The following is an 18,642-nucleotide window of genomic DNA, read 5'->3' as shown; positions in this document are numbered from 1 at the left end:
GGTGCATTTCAAACTTGCAGCGAGAAACTCACTGTAAATCCCCCTGTGTGAATGTACCCTGTACATTCACATGGGGGGGGGGGGGGAGCTACAACTCCCAGAATGCCCTTTGGCTGTCCGTGCATGCTGGGGGTTGTAGTTATGCAACAGCTGGAGGCACACTGGTTGCAAAACACTGAGAGTTTGTTACTTAACAGTGTTTCCCAACCGGTGCACCTCCAGCTGTTGCAAAACTACAATGTACGTTTTTCAGTGCATGCTGGGAGTTATAGTTTTGCAACAGCTGGAGGCACACAGGTTAGGAAACAGACAATGTTTCCCAACCAGTGTGCCTCCAACCAGCATGCACGGGCAGCCAAAGGGAATGCTGGGAGTTGTAGTTTTGCAACATCTGGAGGAGAACAGTTTGGAGACCATTGTGTAGTGGTGTCCAAACTGTAGCCCTCCAGATGTTGCAAAACTACAACTCTCAGCATGCCCAGACTGCCCAGGCATGCTGGGAGTTATAGTTTGGCAACATCTGAAGGGCCAGATGTTACAGAACTACAACTCCCAGCATGCCTGGACTGTCTGGGCATGCTGGGAGTTGTAGTTTTGCAACATCTGGAAGAGCACAGATTGGAGACCACTGCAAAGTAGTCTCCAAACTGCGGCCCTCCAGATGTTTCAAAACTACCACTCCCAGCATGCCTGGACTGTCTGGGCATGCTGGGAGTTGTAGTTTTGAAACTACCAGAAGCAGCAGTGAAGAGCTTCCCTGCTGCCTCTGATGCAGATACTGCCGCCTCCTCCACTTACCCGCCGCAGCCGCCAACCCGTGTGTCTCCAGCTGTTGAGAGCCTGCCGCCGGTCCCCACTGCCGCGCCGGTACTTGGTAAGTGCCTTGGTCCCCGCCGCAGCTCTCGGCTTCATCTTCCCCTGCTCTGCCCGGACTTCTAGTTGCGGGCAGAGCAGGGGAAATGAACTTTACCCCCCAGTCAGCTCATTACCCCCTCACGTGACCTCCCAGAAACCCAACTAACTTGCCTGCTCAAATGGTTGAGGAAGAGGGTCTAAAAGAGCACCCAAAACCTGATGGCCCCCAAAGACCAGGATCCGTCAGACAGGCGATAAACTCCTGTCAGGTATCACACCTTTGATCCTATAGGTAAACAGGAGATGGATGCAACCCTGATGATGGGGAAGCTGCAATCTGCCACTAAATTCCTTAGGCCGGGAAGACCCCAGGCAGTAATGAGCTCTATGTAGCGCTGTGGGACGTCATTGGCCCAGACCTGTTGGAGCTGTACAGGGAGATAGTGGTGGAGAGCAGAATGCCTCTGTTGTTGATCACAATCTTATGTATGCGCAAGGGAGAGTGAAGGGATTTGAAACACTAGTGTTTTAAATCCTTGCCAAGGTTTCAGCGACAGTATTATTTAAACCCTTAAAGGGGTACTCCACTGCTCAGCATTTGGAACAAACTGTTACGAACGCTGGAGCCGGCGCAGGGAGCTTGTGACATCATAGCCCCGCCCCCTCATGATGTCACGCCCCACCCCCTCCCAGAGAGATGGGAGGGGCGTGACGGCCAGTTTGTTCCAAACACTGAGCAGCGGAGTAACCATTTAAGGACCTTGCCAATTTTTGCGAGAAAGCTACTTATCAGAGACTGTAGACTCCGGCTGCTGCTTATGGAGCTGGTACTGTTCCTGCCACCCCTCCCCAGCAGCCATCACAGTGAAACTTGAGCGCAGAGGGCCTGCGAGAGGATGGACGATGGCGCAGATAGGCATAGGCCAACTGACTACGTAGGATGTCTCTGTAGTAGGTCAGTTTGTCCTCCCTCTCAGTGGATGTAAAAAAGGCCCCCATTTTGTGCCGGTAGCAAGGGTCCAAGAAGGTGTAGAGGCAAAAGTCATCCCGCGCTGAATGGTGACAATTCGGCAGTCACTATGAAAGCAAGTGAGCATGCATCATGCCATTTGTACAAGTGACTCGGAGGGACTCCCTGCCTCCATCTTCACTGCATACTACCACGGTGTGTCTAGGTCCTCTGTCTCGTCTTCTTCATCACCCTGTAGCTCTTCTGGCTGCTCCTGCTTCTCCTCTCATGTCAGCTGAGTATAAAAACCACCCATTTCACTACACATTGCCTGTTCTTCACAGTCCCCATCTTTCTCCTCTTCCAGTTCAGCCCCCACAGGGCTCATGTGGCCATGAGATGTAAGCGCCACGTCTCCAGTGCCCCTTTTCAGCCATTGTTTCCACCATCTGTTGTAGAAAATGAAGCAGTGGAATGATGTTGTTCATCCCGTAATCCTGGCAACTGACAATGTGGCTTCTTCAAAGGGCCTGAGCAAACAGCAGGTGTCACGTGCGAGCTGCCACTTGTTGACATCGAAGTTACACAGGGGAGTCCCTCTATCTGCTTGGATCATCAAGTAATCGTTGATGGCCTCTCTCTGTTCGTGTAGTTGGTCCAACATATGGAGGGTGGAATTCCAACAGGTGGAAACGTTGCATATCAGAATATATTGGGAGATGCTGTTCTGACGCTGCAGCTCAAGGAGGGTGTGCTTTGCGGTGCAGGAGTGGCTGAAGTGCATGCAAAGTTTCCTGGCCATTGTTAGGATGTCTTGGAGATGGGTGGAACACTTGACAGCCAGATTGAACACGTGTGCCATGCAGGGCACATGGCTCAGGCTTCCTTGACACAGTGCAGACAAGATGTTCTTCCCGTTGTCGGTCATCATGGTTCCCATTTTCAGTTGTCACGGAGAAAGCCATATATTTCTTTCTGGATGACTAACATTGAGCAGCTCCACCCCTGTGTGACTCCATTCAGCAGGCAAACCAGGTGAAGACACCGCCATGCCCTGCACACTTCTTATGCTGGAGGGGCACTGTGACTTGTCCATGCAGTGGAGGCTGAGGACATGGAGGATAAGGAGGCAGAGTTGGACATTGTCGCAGAAACAACAGCATGAGAGCGTGGAGGTTGAAGTGGCGTAACCTGGCCAAGTTGCTGGTGTGGCTGTGCAGGAACCACATTCACCCAGTGGGCCGTAAAGGACATGTAGTGTCCCTGACCGTAGTTACAGCTCCACACGTCAGCGCTGCCGTGCACTTTGGTACACACCGACAGTCTTAAGGACTGGCCCATCTTCTGTTTTACATATTTGTGCAGGGCTGGTACTGCCTTTTTTTAAAAGAAATTACGGCTTGGGACTCTCCACCTCGGCTCGGCACAAGCCATCAGTTCTCTGAAAGGGGCAGAGTCCACCAAGGGAGGGACTGCAGCTCCAGCAACTTAGACAGGAGCACATTCAGCTTCTGCGCCATTGGATGAGTGGGTGCATCGCTTCTCGGCCTTTTGGCTAAGATCAAATGTAGTATCTGTTCTTATCAGTTTAATGCTGGTGGGGATGGTTGCTGCTTGGTAGGGAGCAGGTGTACCTGGGTGTTCCGGGGCTGGTTCTGAGGAATCAGCTCGACGGCTGCCCCGATGTGACCTGTTACTTCCGGGTCTCGCCATGAGGCTGAGAGGGTCTAGAGCCGAGGTACTTTAGTGCCTCAGGGAGTGGTGACCCCGAGGTGCCGAAACTCACTGGGTTTATTGGCTCACTGAGTTGAAGCACGGGCACCATGATCTCTTCACCTTTGTGGCACTCACCTCTTGATTCCCGGCCTTCTGGCTACGATCAGAAATTTTTTTATAGATCCGGCCGGATGTCCGGGCAGTATATCTGCACACATTCACTTATTTATTTTTGTCTCACTGTGTCACTTTTTGCGTGTTGTGTGTCCACAGGATTTGTCAGGATGCGGTAGCCCTTCTGGGTTTCCTTCCTGGCGGTCTAGGGGAGGTGTGTGTGGCCATTAGGTTCCGCACCTCCCTGCAAACACCCTGGGTACTCCTGCTTTGGCAGGGTACCAACCGTTATCGGCTCTGCGGGCAGATACCTTGGCTAATGCCAAGGGGGATGCCGGGAGCATTTGTGGGGACATCAAACCTGGAACCTTGCGGGTACCTTTTGGTCCGGAGGCGAAGGGTAAGGTTTGTTGGGGGGCCTCTCTCCTATCGGATAAGGGCTTGTGATAGACCGCATCCTCTGTGCATGTTTTTTAAGTGTAACACGTTTGCACCTTTTCTTGCACTTTGGGTGATTCGAGAGCACGTTCCTCAGCTCTTAGATAAAAAAATAATAATATGATGAGTGGGTGCATACTGCTGTCTCTTGTAAATCGCTCAGGTGATGACTAACGAGAAGTAGGAGGAGCAGGAGCATCTGGACCAACAGAAGATGGGAATGACAGACAGTTCCCTTCAGCTGAGGTGGTGGAGCCTTGACTGGCTTAAACAGGGAGCGGCGTGCCACTGGGTGATGCAGCGGTTGCTGCAGCAGGCTGGACCACCACATCGGAGCCACTGTTCTCCCAGGTCACTTAATGGTGACGCTGCATATGTTGATGCAGGGCCGTGGTGCCGCCATTGGGACCCTGGCCACGCTTTACCTTCTGACGACATATCTTACATGTGGCCATGTTAACCTCCTCCGGATGCTTGAAAAAAAACTGCCTCACCGCCGAGTAGCTGATTTTCCCCCAACAGTCCGCACTGACTGCTACTGCTGCGGACTCCGGGAACCCCTGCTCTACTACCTCCCGGGCAGGTAGGATGCCGCGAAGCAGGTGGTCTACCCTGGGCACATTTGGCTCCAGACTTCCCACTGCTGCCACCTTGCTGACTCCCAACCATTCTTCCACCTTGCTGGCTCAGCTGCTGCCTCACAGGCAACCTGCCACCCTCTTCTGCTGATGATGAAGCCCTTTCTGTACCCGGCTCCCAAGTGCGATCAGCTTCATCATCATCGAGTTGTGTCTGCACATCACTGATGTCCTCCTCAAGCTCCTCAACGGTGTCTGTTTCAGGAGTCTGAACGCTCGCAACACCATCTGCCACACCACTATCCTCATCACTACTTGCCCAACTAGCGAAGGAAGTGGCGGATGTCTCCTCCACATCTTGGCTGGGCAGTAGCTGTTGAGTTGAGCTGAGCCCACAGCATACAATACTTCTCTGCATGAGGGAATAGCATAGGACAGAGGCAGTTGGAGGACAGGGGCTGCCATGCCAACTGAGGGTTGAGTCTGAGGAACTCACCGCCTGTTGACTGGGGGTGTCTAATGTCACTTGGGATGAAGTGGATGACCGAGTTAACCAATCAATGACGGCTGCCGGGTTAAAACCGGGAGCTCAGACCTCTCGCTGCGACTCCTGCTGTCACACGCCCCTACTCTGCTGCGACCTCTGCCTGCGCCTCTGCCACTCCTCTGTGCATGGCCTGGCAATTCTCTGCCTGACATACTTGTAGAAGAGTAGTGTGCATATATATTTTACTTTTTCAATACGCCCCTATATGCCGTCCTGCTGCAAACTCACAGCGGGGAAGCACCACCCCCGGGACCGCCTGGAGGACGCCACTCGCACCGGGACTGCTCATGACACCGCATGGCCGGGTAAGTGACGCTGGGGGACGGGTAAGGGACACTTAGCAGAGCGGTGTGTGTCCCGACCCCCGCGATCCGGACTCACACACTGCGCTGCTAAGTATTCTCATAGCGAAACGCTGCTATCAGCTAGTCAGATTTGACTAACTGATAGCAGCAATCGCTGGGGGGGGGGGGGGATGAAACCCCCCCGTGGTCACATGGTAAGATGGCTGCCTATCAGTGATAGCCACCATCTTACCGGGCGCTGGGGAAAAGTATAACGGAAAGCAGTAAATTGTAAAAATAAAAGGAGAATGATCTACAGTGTTAAGTGGATTACAAAGCTATTTTAATGTGACGGATCTTGTTCAATGATAAGTAAGATATCAAAATTTCCTATGTAATTGTATTAAATTGTTGGATCATAAAATAACAATACCAATATACAAGTGATCTAATGAATAACTGAACTGGAAACAAATATTCTATATGCAAATTATTTTAAAAGTGCTTTGGAATAACCAAGGAGTAAAAAGCAATATAAAGCAAACCAAATGAGGAATTGAGATAGGAAAGTGAAAACATTCTGGTGGTTCCTTAGTAGAACTTTCCTTCAGAAATAGAAAGGATTGCTACGTGTAGTTAAAGTTGGCTTATATTTATGGGGAAAAAGACGCACGTGCGTCAAATTTTTTGGTGCAAAGGAAAAGAACGCAGGTAATAAATCCATGTGTACTATAGATGTCACTCCAAGGTACCCTGATTCAGCCACATCTGGAGGACATGCTCTACCAAAACTCTAAAAAAAATGCGCAAAAAAAAGGGCTTGCGCAAAATTTTGCGCAAAAAAATACACACAAAACAGGGGTAAAATCTTTGATATTACCTTTTAACCAGCAAAAACATAGACCTGCGGAGTGCGTATATATTTTACATTTTATAGAGAAATAAGCCCCATACAGCTGCAACAAAAACTTGCAGAACACTCAATGTGTGTATATATATATATATATATATATATATATATATATATATATATATATATATCCCTGCTTTTACACTAACAGGCCACTATAAGCTTGAAACAGAAAACACGTACAAAAGCGGAGTGGGGATATATTTCACTTTAATACGCCCCAGTACGGTTGCACCAGAAATAAGAGTAACAATCTGGTGCGTAAGTCTTTTAGTGCTTTTACACTTACTGCCCCCTATTAGCTTTAACCAGAAAGAAACTTAGAACTGAGGAGTGTGTATATTTTTCACTTTTTTTACAGTAATACACCCCAGTACGGTTGCAATAGAAAAAAAGCATACTTTCTCTCTCTCTCTCTGAACTGTCCCTGCTTGCACTATGGTTGCTTGCAGTCTTTGAATGGGGATTGCTCCCAGTTCTGAACTCAATTGGCAAACTCTGAAACAACTTGCACTATGGTTGCTTGCAGTCTTTGAATGGGGAGTGCTTCCTGTGATCATCTCAATTGGCAGACTATGAAACAACTTCTAAACTCTCCCTACCTGCCTGCCGTGATGTGTGCTTGAGGTCAATGGATTTCCCTGTGCTGATCTGTATTGTCAGTAACTGTCAGTGCTCTCTCAGCAAAACGTCAGGGAAATGCTCATCTTCGGCAATAGCTGCCGAATATATAGGGATGTGACATCACAGGGCTGGCTGGCTGCTGATAGGCTGCATGCCACCCTGTGATTCAGGGTGATCCCGACTTCCTTGACCCATGTCCTCACATGTGTAGTTGCCATTTTAGCCCCCCGGCCCACACAAAATGTAGTGAATGAAGCGATTCATTTCCACGAAGCGCAAGGGAATTCTCATTCGTTCAGAATAGAATTTTTCATGAAATTCAGAACGATTTTGACTTAGTCAGCTTCCATCCGCCTATCTCTAACTAGGGGATAAGTATCAGATTGTGGTGGGTCCAACCGCTGGCAGACTTGCAGGGAAAGCAGTCTTTTGTTCTAAAGGATTTCCCTGGCAAATCTGCATTAGAATTTAGGTGTATTGTAAAACAAAGCAAACCCACAAGTGGGCTGGAAAGAAGTCAGAGAAAAATCTGAATAGAAGAGATTACCAGGGTCATACCAGGACACACTTTTTTCTTTTCATCTACCTGGTGGGGCCTGATTTTAAAGGCAAGGGGTACAGCAATTCTCTACGCCTGTCTGTGTTTCAGTTTTATACTTGCCATAAGCATCCCCAGGAGCTGAGTATTCAGTATCATATTTTTCAGTTTTGATTTATTTCATTTACAATAGTTTTCACTATAATTGTTGAAACTGTATTTTACACTTCAGTTTTAAGTGTCTATCTAATTTAGTTGTCGTCTGTTTTAGTTGATGGTTTAACCCCTTCAGGACGGAGCCCATTTTGGCCTTAAGGACCGGAGCGTTTTTTGCACATCTGACCACTGTCACTTTAAACATTAATAACTCTGGAATGCTTTTAGTTATCACTCTGATTCCGAGACTGTTTTTTCGTGACATATTCTACTTTAACATAGTGGTAAATTTTTGTCGATACTTGCATCCTTTCTTGGTGAAAAATCCGTAAATTTGATGAAAGATTTGAAAATTTTGCATTTTTCTAACTTTGAAGCTCTCTGCTTGTAAGGAAAATGGATATTACGAATACATTTTTTTTTGGTTCACATATACAATATGTCTACTTTATGTTTGCATCATAAAATTGACGTGTTTTTACTTTTGGAAGACACCAGAGGGCTTCAACGGTCAGCAGCAATTTTCCGATTTTTCACAAAATTTTCAAACTCAGTATTTTTCAGGGACCAGTTCAGGTTTGAAGTGGATTTGAAGGGTCTTCATATTAGAAATACCCCATAAATGACCCCATTATAAAAACTACACCCCCCAAAGTATTCAAAATGACATTCAGTCAGCGTTTTAACCCTTTAGGTGTTTCACAGGAATAGCAGCAAAGTGAAGGAGAAAATTCACAATCTTCATTTTTTACACTCACATGTTCTTGTAGACCCAATTTTTGAATTTTTACAAGGGGTAAAAGGACAAAATTTTTACTTGTATTTGTAGCCCAATTTCTCTCGAGTAAGGACATACCTCATATGTCTATGTAAAGTGTTCGGCGGGCGCAGTAGAGGGCTCAGAAGGGAAGGAGCGACAAGGGGATTTTGGAGAGTACGTTTTTCTGAAATGGTTTTTGGGGGGCATGTTGCATTTAGGAAGCCCCTATGGTGCCAGAACAGCAAAAAAAAACACATGCCATACCATTTTGGAAATTAGACCCCTCGGGGAATGTAACATGGGATAAAGTGAACCTTAATACCCCACAGGTGTTTCACGACTTTTGCAAAGGTAAAAAAAAAAAAAAAAAATTTTTACCTAAAATGCTTGTTTTCCCAAAAATTTTTTATTTTTAAAAAGGGTAATAGCAGAAAATACCCCTAAAAATTTGAAGCCCAATTTCTTCCGATTCAGAAAACACCCCATATGGGGGTGAAAAGTGCTCTGCTGGCGCACTACAGGTCTCGGAAGAGAAGGAGTCACATTTGGCTTTTTGAACGCAAATTTTTCTCTGGGGGCATGCCGCATTTAGGAAGCCCCTATGGTGCCAGGACAGCAAAAAAAAACCCACATGGCCTACCATTTTGGAAACTAGACCCCTCGGGGAACGTAACAAGGGGTTAAGTGAACCTTTATACCCCACAGGTGTTTCACGACTTTTGCATATGTAAAAAAAAAATTTTTTTTACCTAAAATGCTTGTTTTCCCAAAAATTTTACATTTTTAAAAAGGGTAAAAGCAGAAAATACCCCCCAAAATTTGTAACACAATTTCTCCCGAGTACGGCGATACCCCATATGTGACCCTTAACTGTTGCCTTGAAATACGACAGGGCTCCAAAGTGAGAGCGCCATGCACATTTGAGGCCTAAATTAGGGATTGCATAGGGGTGGACATAGGGGAATTCTACGCCAGTGATTCCCAAACAGGGTGCCTCCAGCTGTTGCAAAACTCCCAGCATGCCTGGACAGTCAACGGCTGTCCGACAATACTGGGAGTTGTTTTGCAACAGCTGGAGGCTCCGTTCTGGAAATAGTGGCGTACCAGACGTTTTTCATTTTTATTGGGGAGGGGGGCTGTATAGGGGTATGTGTATATGTAGTGTTTTTTACTTTTTATTTTATTTTTTGTGGTAGTGTAGTGTAGTGTTTTTAGGGTACAGTCGCACGGGCGGGGGGTTCACAGTAGTTTCTCGCTGGCAATTTGAGCTGCAGCAGAAAGTTTGCGGCAGCTCAAATTTGCAGCCAGATACTTACTGTAATCCTCCGCCCATGTGAGTGTACCCTGTACGTTCACATTGGGGGGACATCCAGCTGTTGCATAACTACAACTCCCAGCATGCCCGTTGGCTGTCGGTGACTGCTGAGAGTTGCAGTTTTGCAACAACTGTAGGCACACTGGTTATGTATCACTGAGTTTGTGACCTAACTCAGTGTTTCACAACCAGTGTGCCTCCAGCTGTTGCAAAACTACAACTCCCAGCATGTACGGTGCATGGTGTACGGTGACTGCTGAGAGTTGTAGTTTGCAACAGCTGGAGGCACACCGGTCGTGAAACACTGAGTTAGGTAAAAAAAAAAACTCTGAGTTTCACAACCAGTGTGCCTTCAGCTGTTGCAAAACTACAACTCTCAGCAGTCACAGACAGCCAACGGGCATGCTGGGAGTTGTAGTTATGCAACCAGCAGATGCACCACTACAACTCCCAGCATGCACTTTAGCCGTTTGTGCAAGCTGGGAGTTGTAGTTATACAACAGCTGAAGGTACACTTTTCCATAGAAAGAATGTGCCTCCAGCTGTTGCAAAACCATAAGTCCCATCATGCCCATAAGGGAATGCTGGGAGTTGTGGTGGTCTGCCTCCTGCTGTTGCATAACTACAGCTCCCAGCATGCCCTTTTTGCATGCTGGGAGCTGTTGCTAAGCAACAGCAGGAGGCTGTCACTCACCTCCAACGATCCAGACGCTGCAGGTCAGTCCCGCCGCCGCAGCTGCTCCTGGGGCCCCGATCCCAACAGGGGCGCCGGGGATCGGGGTCCCCAGCACCCGGGGTGCACGTCCCGCACCCGCTCACGTCCTCCAGAAGAGGGGCGGAGCGGATGCGGGAGTGACACCCGCAGCAGGCGCCCTGATTGGTCGGCCGGTATTCCGGCCGACGAATCAGGGCGATCGTGAGGTGGCACCAGTGCCACCTCACCCCTGCAGGCTCTGGCTGCTCGGGGCCGTCAGAGACGGCCCCGAACAGCCAGTAATTCCGGGTCATCGGGTCACTGGAGACCCGATTGACCCGGAATCGCCGCAGATCGCTGGACTGAATTGTCCAGCGATCTGCGGCGATCGCCGACATGGGGGGGCATAATGACCCCCCTGGGCGATATGCCGGGATGCCTGCTGAACGATTTCAGCAGGCATCCGGCTCCGGTCCCCAACCGGCTAGCGGTGGGGGCCGGAATTCCCACGGGCGTATGGATACGCCCTCGGTCCTTAAGGACTCGGGATGCAGGGCGTATCCATACGCCCTATTTCCTGAAGAGGTTAATAATGATTTTTTCTCTGAGCATTCGTGTGTCTAGTGTGAATTTGTGCAATGAATATTAAGAGAGAAGTGCATTTGGGGTCCAGTATTTCTGCTTAGTCATCTAATCTGCAGTTTTGTGAGCATATTGTATTCACTAAACCACATGGTGAGTAGCCATTTTGAATATTCACTAAGGCTTATGGGTTGGCAGCCATATTGAGTCTACACTGACCACATGGATTGGTCGTCCATCTTGGTAACCTGCAAAACACATGGGGGACATTTATAAAGGTATTTAACCTCTTAAGGACCCATGACGTATGCATACGTCATCACACCCTGGGTCTTAAGGACCCATGACGTATGCATACGTCATGGTCTTTTCCTGGTCTCCGCCGCTCACCCGGCGGAGATCGGAAGCGGATCTCTGCTGAAATCCTACAGCAGGGATCCAGGGCAGACGCCGAGGGGGGTCCCGAGACCCTCACATATCGGCGATCGTCACAGATCGCTTGCGAAATCACGCAAGCGATCTGCTCCGATTCCGGGTATTCGGGTCACTTGTGACCCGATGACCCACAAAAAAGAAGGTGATCAGCGGTGTACGATACACCGCCAATCACCTTCGGTTGCTGGGAGCGGTGACAATTTTTTTCCATTATAACGGTGTGTGAGTGATAATCACACACCATTATATAAAGTATTACACCAAGCACCACACTACATACTTCCCCGCCCCCCCCCCCCCCCCACACACATCCCCTCCCCCCCCCCCGCCACCGCCCCTCCCCCCGCCACCGTAGAAAAAAGGCGATGGCTCGCCGGGCATTTTCGGCAGTGGAGGCTTACGCTTTTTTAGCCTCCGACTCCGAATCTGCCAGTGAGGACGATGAAGATCCTACATTTTTGTGTTCTTCATCGTCCTCCTCATCATCTAGCAGTGATGATGAGTCCCCTGTACGGTGGCGGAGACGCCGCCAGGCGAGGCCATGCACCCCCCCCATGATAGTGACCCAGTGGCCGACACTAGTACGGGTGGCAATGCTGCTCGTAATAGGAGTCCGGCCCCCCAGACAAGTGCACCGGAGCCCCCTTCCGATGAACCTGTCTGGAGCCCCCCAGAGGGTTATCAGCCACGGATTCCTGAGTTTGTTGGTGACTCAGGAATCCGGATTGTCACGGCTGGCTTCACTGATCTGGACTTTTTAAAGTTTTTTTTCAGTGACAGCCTGGTCAATCTAATGGTGGAGCAAACGAACTTGTACGCCCAGCAGTTCATTGCCCACCACCCAGATTCGTTTTTGGCCAGGTCCAATGAATGGCGCGCCATTGATGCAGCGGAAATTAGGACATTTTGGGGCCTCACGCTGCATATGGGCCTGGACAAAAAACCAAGTGCTCGTCATTACTGGAGCATAGACGTCCTCTACCAGACCCCGCTTTACAGTATGGCGATGACACGGAAGCGGTACGAGGCGATTCGGAAATGCCTGCATTATGCAGATAATGAGGCATGTCCGCCCCGAGGTGATCCGCCCATGACCGGCTTTACAAAGTGAGGCCGGTCATCGATCACTTTGGGGCCAAATTTTTGGAGGCCTATGTACTGCCCAGGGACCTCTCGGTAGATGAGTCTCTCATCAGTTTTAAGGGGAGACTCATCTTCTGCCGGTATATTCCCTTGAAGCGGGCACGGTATGGCGTGAAGCTCTATAAACTCTGCGAGAGTACCTCCAGGTACACTCTCAAGTTTAGAGTGTATGAGGGACGAGATTCCCGTATTGAACCCCCAGATTGTTCCCCCACTCTGGGTGTTAGCGGGAAAATCGTTTGGAATCTTATGCACCCATTGCTGCATAAGAGTTACCACGTGTACGTGGATAACTTTTATACCAGCATCCCTCTCTTCACATCCCTTTCCGCCAGATCCACGTCCGCTTGTGGGACCGTGCGGAGGAACCAGAGAGGCCTCCCTCTAAATTTGGTCAAGACGCCTATCCCCAAGGGTGAGTCCCGTGCCCTCACCCATGATAACCTGTTGTTGGTGATAAGAGGGATGTCCTTATGCTCACCACTATTCATGGGAATGGCAGCACCCCTGTCCCTGTGCGAGGTACCGTGGGACCGGTCCTCAAGCCTGATTGTATTCTGGACTACAATCGGTATATGGGGGGAGTTGATCTCTCAGATCAAGTCCTCAAGCCATACAACGCCATGCGGAAAACACGGGCATGGTACAAAAAAGTTGCGGTCTACATGGTACAGGTTGCCATGTACAACGCTTTTGTACTATCCCAGTAAGCTGGCAACACAGGGACATTCCTCCAGTACCAAGAAGAAGTTCTAAGGTTCCTGATCTTTGCTGACTGGGAAAGATCAGGCCGGACTTCCCAAGGGTCTGGAGTTGTAGGCGCCAGGATCGTCCCAGGCCAGCACTTTCCAGGTGTGATCCCCCACAGTGGAAAGTCGGGACGATCCCAGAAAAGATGCAGAGTGTGTCACAAGAAGGGGAGACGGAAGGACACCACGTATCAGTGTGACACTTGCCCAGATAATCCGGGCCTCTGCATAGGCTGCTTCAGGGAGTATCACACTTCCATGGAGCACTAAATTTTCCCTTTACATTTTAATTTTCCATAATTTGACCAATGTGCAAAGTCCAGAGTACATTCCAAATTTTAACCCTCATAAACCACTAAATTGCCCAAAAAAACTGGAAAAAAAAAAAACCTGATAAGACCTCTGGGGGTGTTTTTTTCAGAAATGGGTCAAATGAGTCACTATCATCGGGGACTTTTTTTTATGTTGCCTCAAATGTGCAGCGCTCTCTCTCCACCTGAGCGGGCGCACATTTGAGGCAACAGGTTAGGCACGGCCACACACATCACGTTCCCAGAATGGTGACTCAGAGCATAGGGTTTGGGGCGGGCATATTTTTTTTAGTTTTGGCTATGCTCTGGGTCATCATTCTGGGAACATATCCTGTTTTATTATTTTATGATTTATAGTTTTCTGGCCCACTGTACCCCATATTACGGGCCTCTGTACCCCACCTGTCTACCCCAGTTACGGCCCGTTGTCCCCTATAGTGTTCCCCTATTTTAGGGCTCAGTGCTCCCCCCATTAATGCTCCTTGAGGGGGGGTCCCACATCTGGCTGCTATAATAAGCTCAAGGCCCCTGACTGACTTCCCACTCCAAGACCTCGTGTGCACCCGCGGAGCGAAAATCATAAAAAATTAAGGTATGTCCTTATTCCAAAGAAATGTATTTACAAATTTTGGGGTGTCTTTTCTGCTATTAAGCCATGTAAAAATGTAAAATTTTGGGGAAATTTTTTTTTTTACATATGCAAAAGTCGTGAAACACCTGTAGGGCATTAAGGTTCACGTTACCCCTTGTTACGTTCCCCGAGGGGTCTAGTTTCCAAAATGGTATGCCATGTGTTTTTTTTTTGCTGTTCTGGCACCATAGGGGCTTCCTAAATGCGGCATGCCCCCAGAGCAAAATTTGCTTTCAAAAAGCCAAATGTGACTCCTTCTCTTCTGAGACCTGTAGTGCACCAGCAGAGCACTTTTCACCCCCATGCGAGGTGTTTTCTGTATCAGGAGAAATTGGGCTTCAAATTTTGGGGGGTATTTTCTGCTATTACCCTTTTTAAAAATGTAAAATTTTTGGGAAACCAAGCATTTTAGGTAAAAAAAATATATATTATTTTTACATATGCAAAAGTCGTGAATCACCTGTAGGATATTAAGGTTCACTTTACCCCTTGTCACGTTCCCTGAGGGGTCTAGTTTCCAAAATGGTATGCCATGTGTTTTTTTTTTTGCTGTCCTGGCACCATAGGGGCTTCCTAAATGCGGCATGCCCCCCAAAAACCATTTGTCGCTCCTTCCCTTCTGAGCCCTCTACTGCGCCCGCCGAACAATTAACATAGACATATGAGGTATGTGCTCACTCGAGAGAAATTGGGTTTCAAATACAAGTAAAAATTTTCTCCTTTTTACCCCTTGCAAAAATTCAAAAATTGGGTCTACAAGAACATGCGAGTGTAAAAAATGAAGATTTTGAATTTTCTCCTTCACTTTGCTGCTATTCCTGTGAAACACCTAAAGGGTTAATACACTTACTGAATGTTTTTTTGAATACTTTAGGGGGTGTAGTTTTTATAATGGGGTCTTTTATGGGGTATTTCTAATATGAAGACCCTTCAAATCCACTTCAAACCTGAACTGGTCCCTGAAAAATAGTGAGTTTGAAAATTTTGTGATAAATTTCAAAATTGCTGCTGAACTTTGAAGCCCTATGGTGTCTTCCAAAAGTAAAAACTCATAAATTTTATGATGCAAACATAAAGTAGACATATTGTATATGTGAACCCAAAAAAAATATATTTTGAATATCCATTTTCCTTACAAGCAGAGAGCTTCAAAGTTAGAAAAATGCAAAATTTTCATTTTTTTCATCAAATTTTGGGATTTTTCACCAAGAAAGGATGCAAGTTACCATAAAATTGTACCACTAAGTTAAAGTAGAATATGTCACGAAAAAACAATCTCGGAATCAGAATGATAACTAAAAGCATTCCAGAGTTATTAATGTTTAAAGTGACAGTGGTCAGAATTGCAAAAAAAGCTCCGGTCCTTAAGGTATAAAATGGCCTGGTCCTTAAGGGGTTAAAGTCCTCACTGACCCATGCCTGATCAATTTTAGTAAATGGGATTTTTTCCACATTGCTGGCTGACAATCTTGTTTGCTTCGTAACGACGATGCTGCTGTCGTGTATAGGCAGGGAACAATGAAGCCACTGTCCCTACCTATTGCCTATCCGCTTTAACCCTTTAAGGACTCAGGGTTTTTCAGTTTTTGCACTTTCGTTTTTTCTTCCTTGCCTTTTAAAAATCATAACCCTTTCAATTTTCCACCTAAAAATCCATATTATTGCTTATTATTTGCCTCACCAATTCTACTTTGCAGTGACATTAGTAATTTTACCCAAAAATTCACGGCGAAACGGAAAAAAAAATCATTGTGCGACAAAATCGAAGAAAAAACGCCATTTTGTAACTTTTTGGGGCTTCCGTTTCTACGCAGTGCATATTTCGGTAAAAATGACACCTTATCATTATTCTGTAAGTCCATACAGTTAAAATGATACCCTACTTATATAGGTTTGATTTTGTTGTACTTCTGGAAAAAATCATAACTACATGCAGGAAAATTTATATGTTTAAAAATGTCATGTTCTGACCACTATAACTTTTTTATTTTTCCACGTACAGGGCGGTATGAGGACTAATTTTTTGTGCCGTGATCTAAAGTTTTATCGGTATGATTTTAGTTTTGATCGGACTTTTTGATCACTTTTTATTCATTTTTTAATGGTATAAAAAGTGACAAAAAATAAGCTTTTTTGGACTTTGGAATTTTTTTGCGTGTACGCCATTGACCGTGCGGTTTAATTAATGATATATTTGTATAGTTTGGACATTTACGCACGCGGCGATACCACATATGTTTATTTATTTTTTTATTTACACTGTTATTTTTTTTTATGGGAAAAGGGGGGGTGATTCAAACTTTTATTAGGGAAGGGGTTAAATGACCTTTATTAACACTTTTTTTTCGCAGTGTTATAGGTCCCATATGTTCCTATAACACTGCACACACTGATCTCTCATGCTGATCACTGGCGTGTGTTAACACACCTGTGATCAGTGTTATCGGCGCTTGACTGCTCCTGCCTGGATCTCTGGCACGGACCAGTCATTCGTCGATCGGACACCGAGGAGGCAGGTAAGGGCCCTCCCGGTGTCCTGTAAGCTGTTCGGGACGCTGCGATTTCACTGCGGCGGTCCCGAACAGCCCGACTGACTAGCCGGGATAGTTTCACTTTCGCTTTAGAAGCGGCGGTCAGCTTTGACTGCTGCTTATAAAGGGTTAATACCACACATTGCCGCGATCGGTGATGTGTGGTATTAGCCGCGGGTTCCGGCCGTTGATGAGCGCCGGGACTGACGCGATGCGGGGTCGCAGCGCGACCCTGCTTCATATCGCGGGAGCCGGCGCAGGACGTAAATATACATCCTGCGTCGTTAAGGGGTTAGATGATGCATCAACAACCACAATGACAAACCCTCCCTGCTAAGTGCTAGGGTATCGTCGTCAAAATAATAAGATACAAAAACAGTAGGAGTTGGAAAACAGCTGGATGCACACAAACTAACAGAGATACACTAAGAAACACACACAGTCAAATCAATGTCAGTCTAGTTGAAGTCAGTACCAGGACATAGCGGAGTACAGGAATGCAGGGAAAAGTCAAGGAAAATGCCAAAGATCAATAAACAAACAGGTATCCAGTAAGCAGGAGGTGTCGTCTAAGGTATAACCTTTCACAGACAATGAACTGATCACTGCTCCTAGCTTATATAGGCCGGTGATCAGGGATACACCTTCATGATAGGTAGCATAGCTGAGAGCCACACCCAGACAGCACAGGTGAACTTCAAGCAGCTCCAGCCCAACTAGAGTCATTTACCTTTTCGTGTTCGGCCAGAGCCAGACATTATGGCCATCTGCTAACACTATCTCCAAAGCTACACTAGAGGGTGGACAAGACAGAACATCCAGGGCAAACTGGGCAAGTTCTGGCCAATGGTCTAATCTGGTGACCCAGAAATCCATGGGGTCTAAGCTCATGGTGTCTGAAAGAGTAAGTGCATTGCTGAGGGAGACCTCAACCTGGTTGTTCAGGTGGTGATTTACATCCCTGTTATGATTCATGTCAGGGGGAATAATACAGAGACATGGTCATCTTGTGCTCCACTATAAAAAATGTTGCTGCTGCTGCTCCTGCCGTGCTGGCGAGGGATTGGATCAGGAAGAAAAGACTGGATCCCCGTTCGGCAGGTGTTTGGTGCTGGAAGCTGTGGCAAGCTTGCTGCATAGTTTCTCCTTATGTAAATTCAATTTAGCTTCCTTTTCAGAAGGTGAGAAAAAGTCCCCTCACCAAATTTTCCTCCTCAGGTCCCACTTTCTCTACCTCCTCATCCTCAAGGAGAATATCCATACTGCTGCCAGCGAGATGTGAACTCTCCTCCATCCCTCCTCCTTCCATCGTGACCATTATCATTTGCCCTAAAAAGAATATGAGCAGCATTATGTCACTAATTCCACAGTTGTCCTTGCTGACAAACTTTTGTAGCCTCTTTGAAAGGCACACGGCAGGTGTCCCTCATTAGCTTCCAATCCCTTAGCTGAAAGTCACACTGTCTGGAAAAATCCTCTGTCTGCTGTATTAGGACGTGTGTCACAGCTTTGCACTGCTGGTAGAGGTGGCCTAACATGTGTAATGTTGAGTTCCACCATGTTGGAACATAGCAAATGAGGAAGTGTGGAGGTAGACCATTTTGGCACTGTACGTGAAGGAAGGCATGTTTAACCTGATAAGTACGAAGGGCGTCCTGGTACTTAAGGACTAATGGGGAGATGTATCAAAACCTGTGCAGAGGAAAACTTGCCCAGTTGCCCATAGCAACCAATCAGCTGGCTTCCTTCATTTTTAACAAAGCCTCTGCAAAATGAAAGAAG

At 47.2% G+C, this 18,642-nt stretch overlaps 1 pseudogene; it reads left to right on the top strand.

The window, feature by feature from the left end:
- The first annotated feature begins 3,339 nt into the window (after window positions 1-3,339).
- Window positions 3,340-3,477, top strand: LOC130343029 (U2 spliceosomal RNA; annotated as a pseudogene).
- Window positions 3,478-18,642: the final 15,165 nt, after the last annotated feature.

The sequence above is a fragment of the Hyla sarda genome, chromosome 1 (assembly GCF_029499605.1).
Source record: "Hyla sarda isolate aHylSar1 chromosome 1, aHylSar1.hap1, whole genome shotgun sequence".
NCBI lineage: Eukaryota > Metazoa > Chordata > Amphibia > Anura > Hylidae > Hyla > Hyla sarda.
Note: the sequence above shows the minus strand (reverse complement) of the source record. Positions and strands in the feature narration are given on the sequence as shown.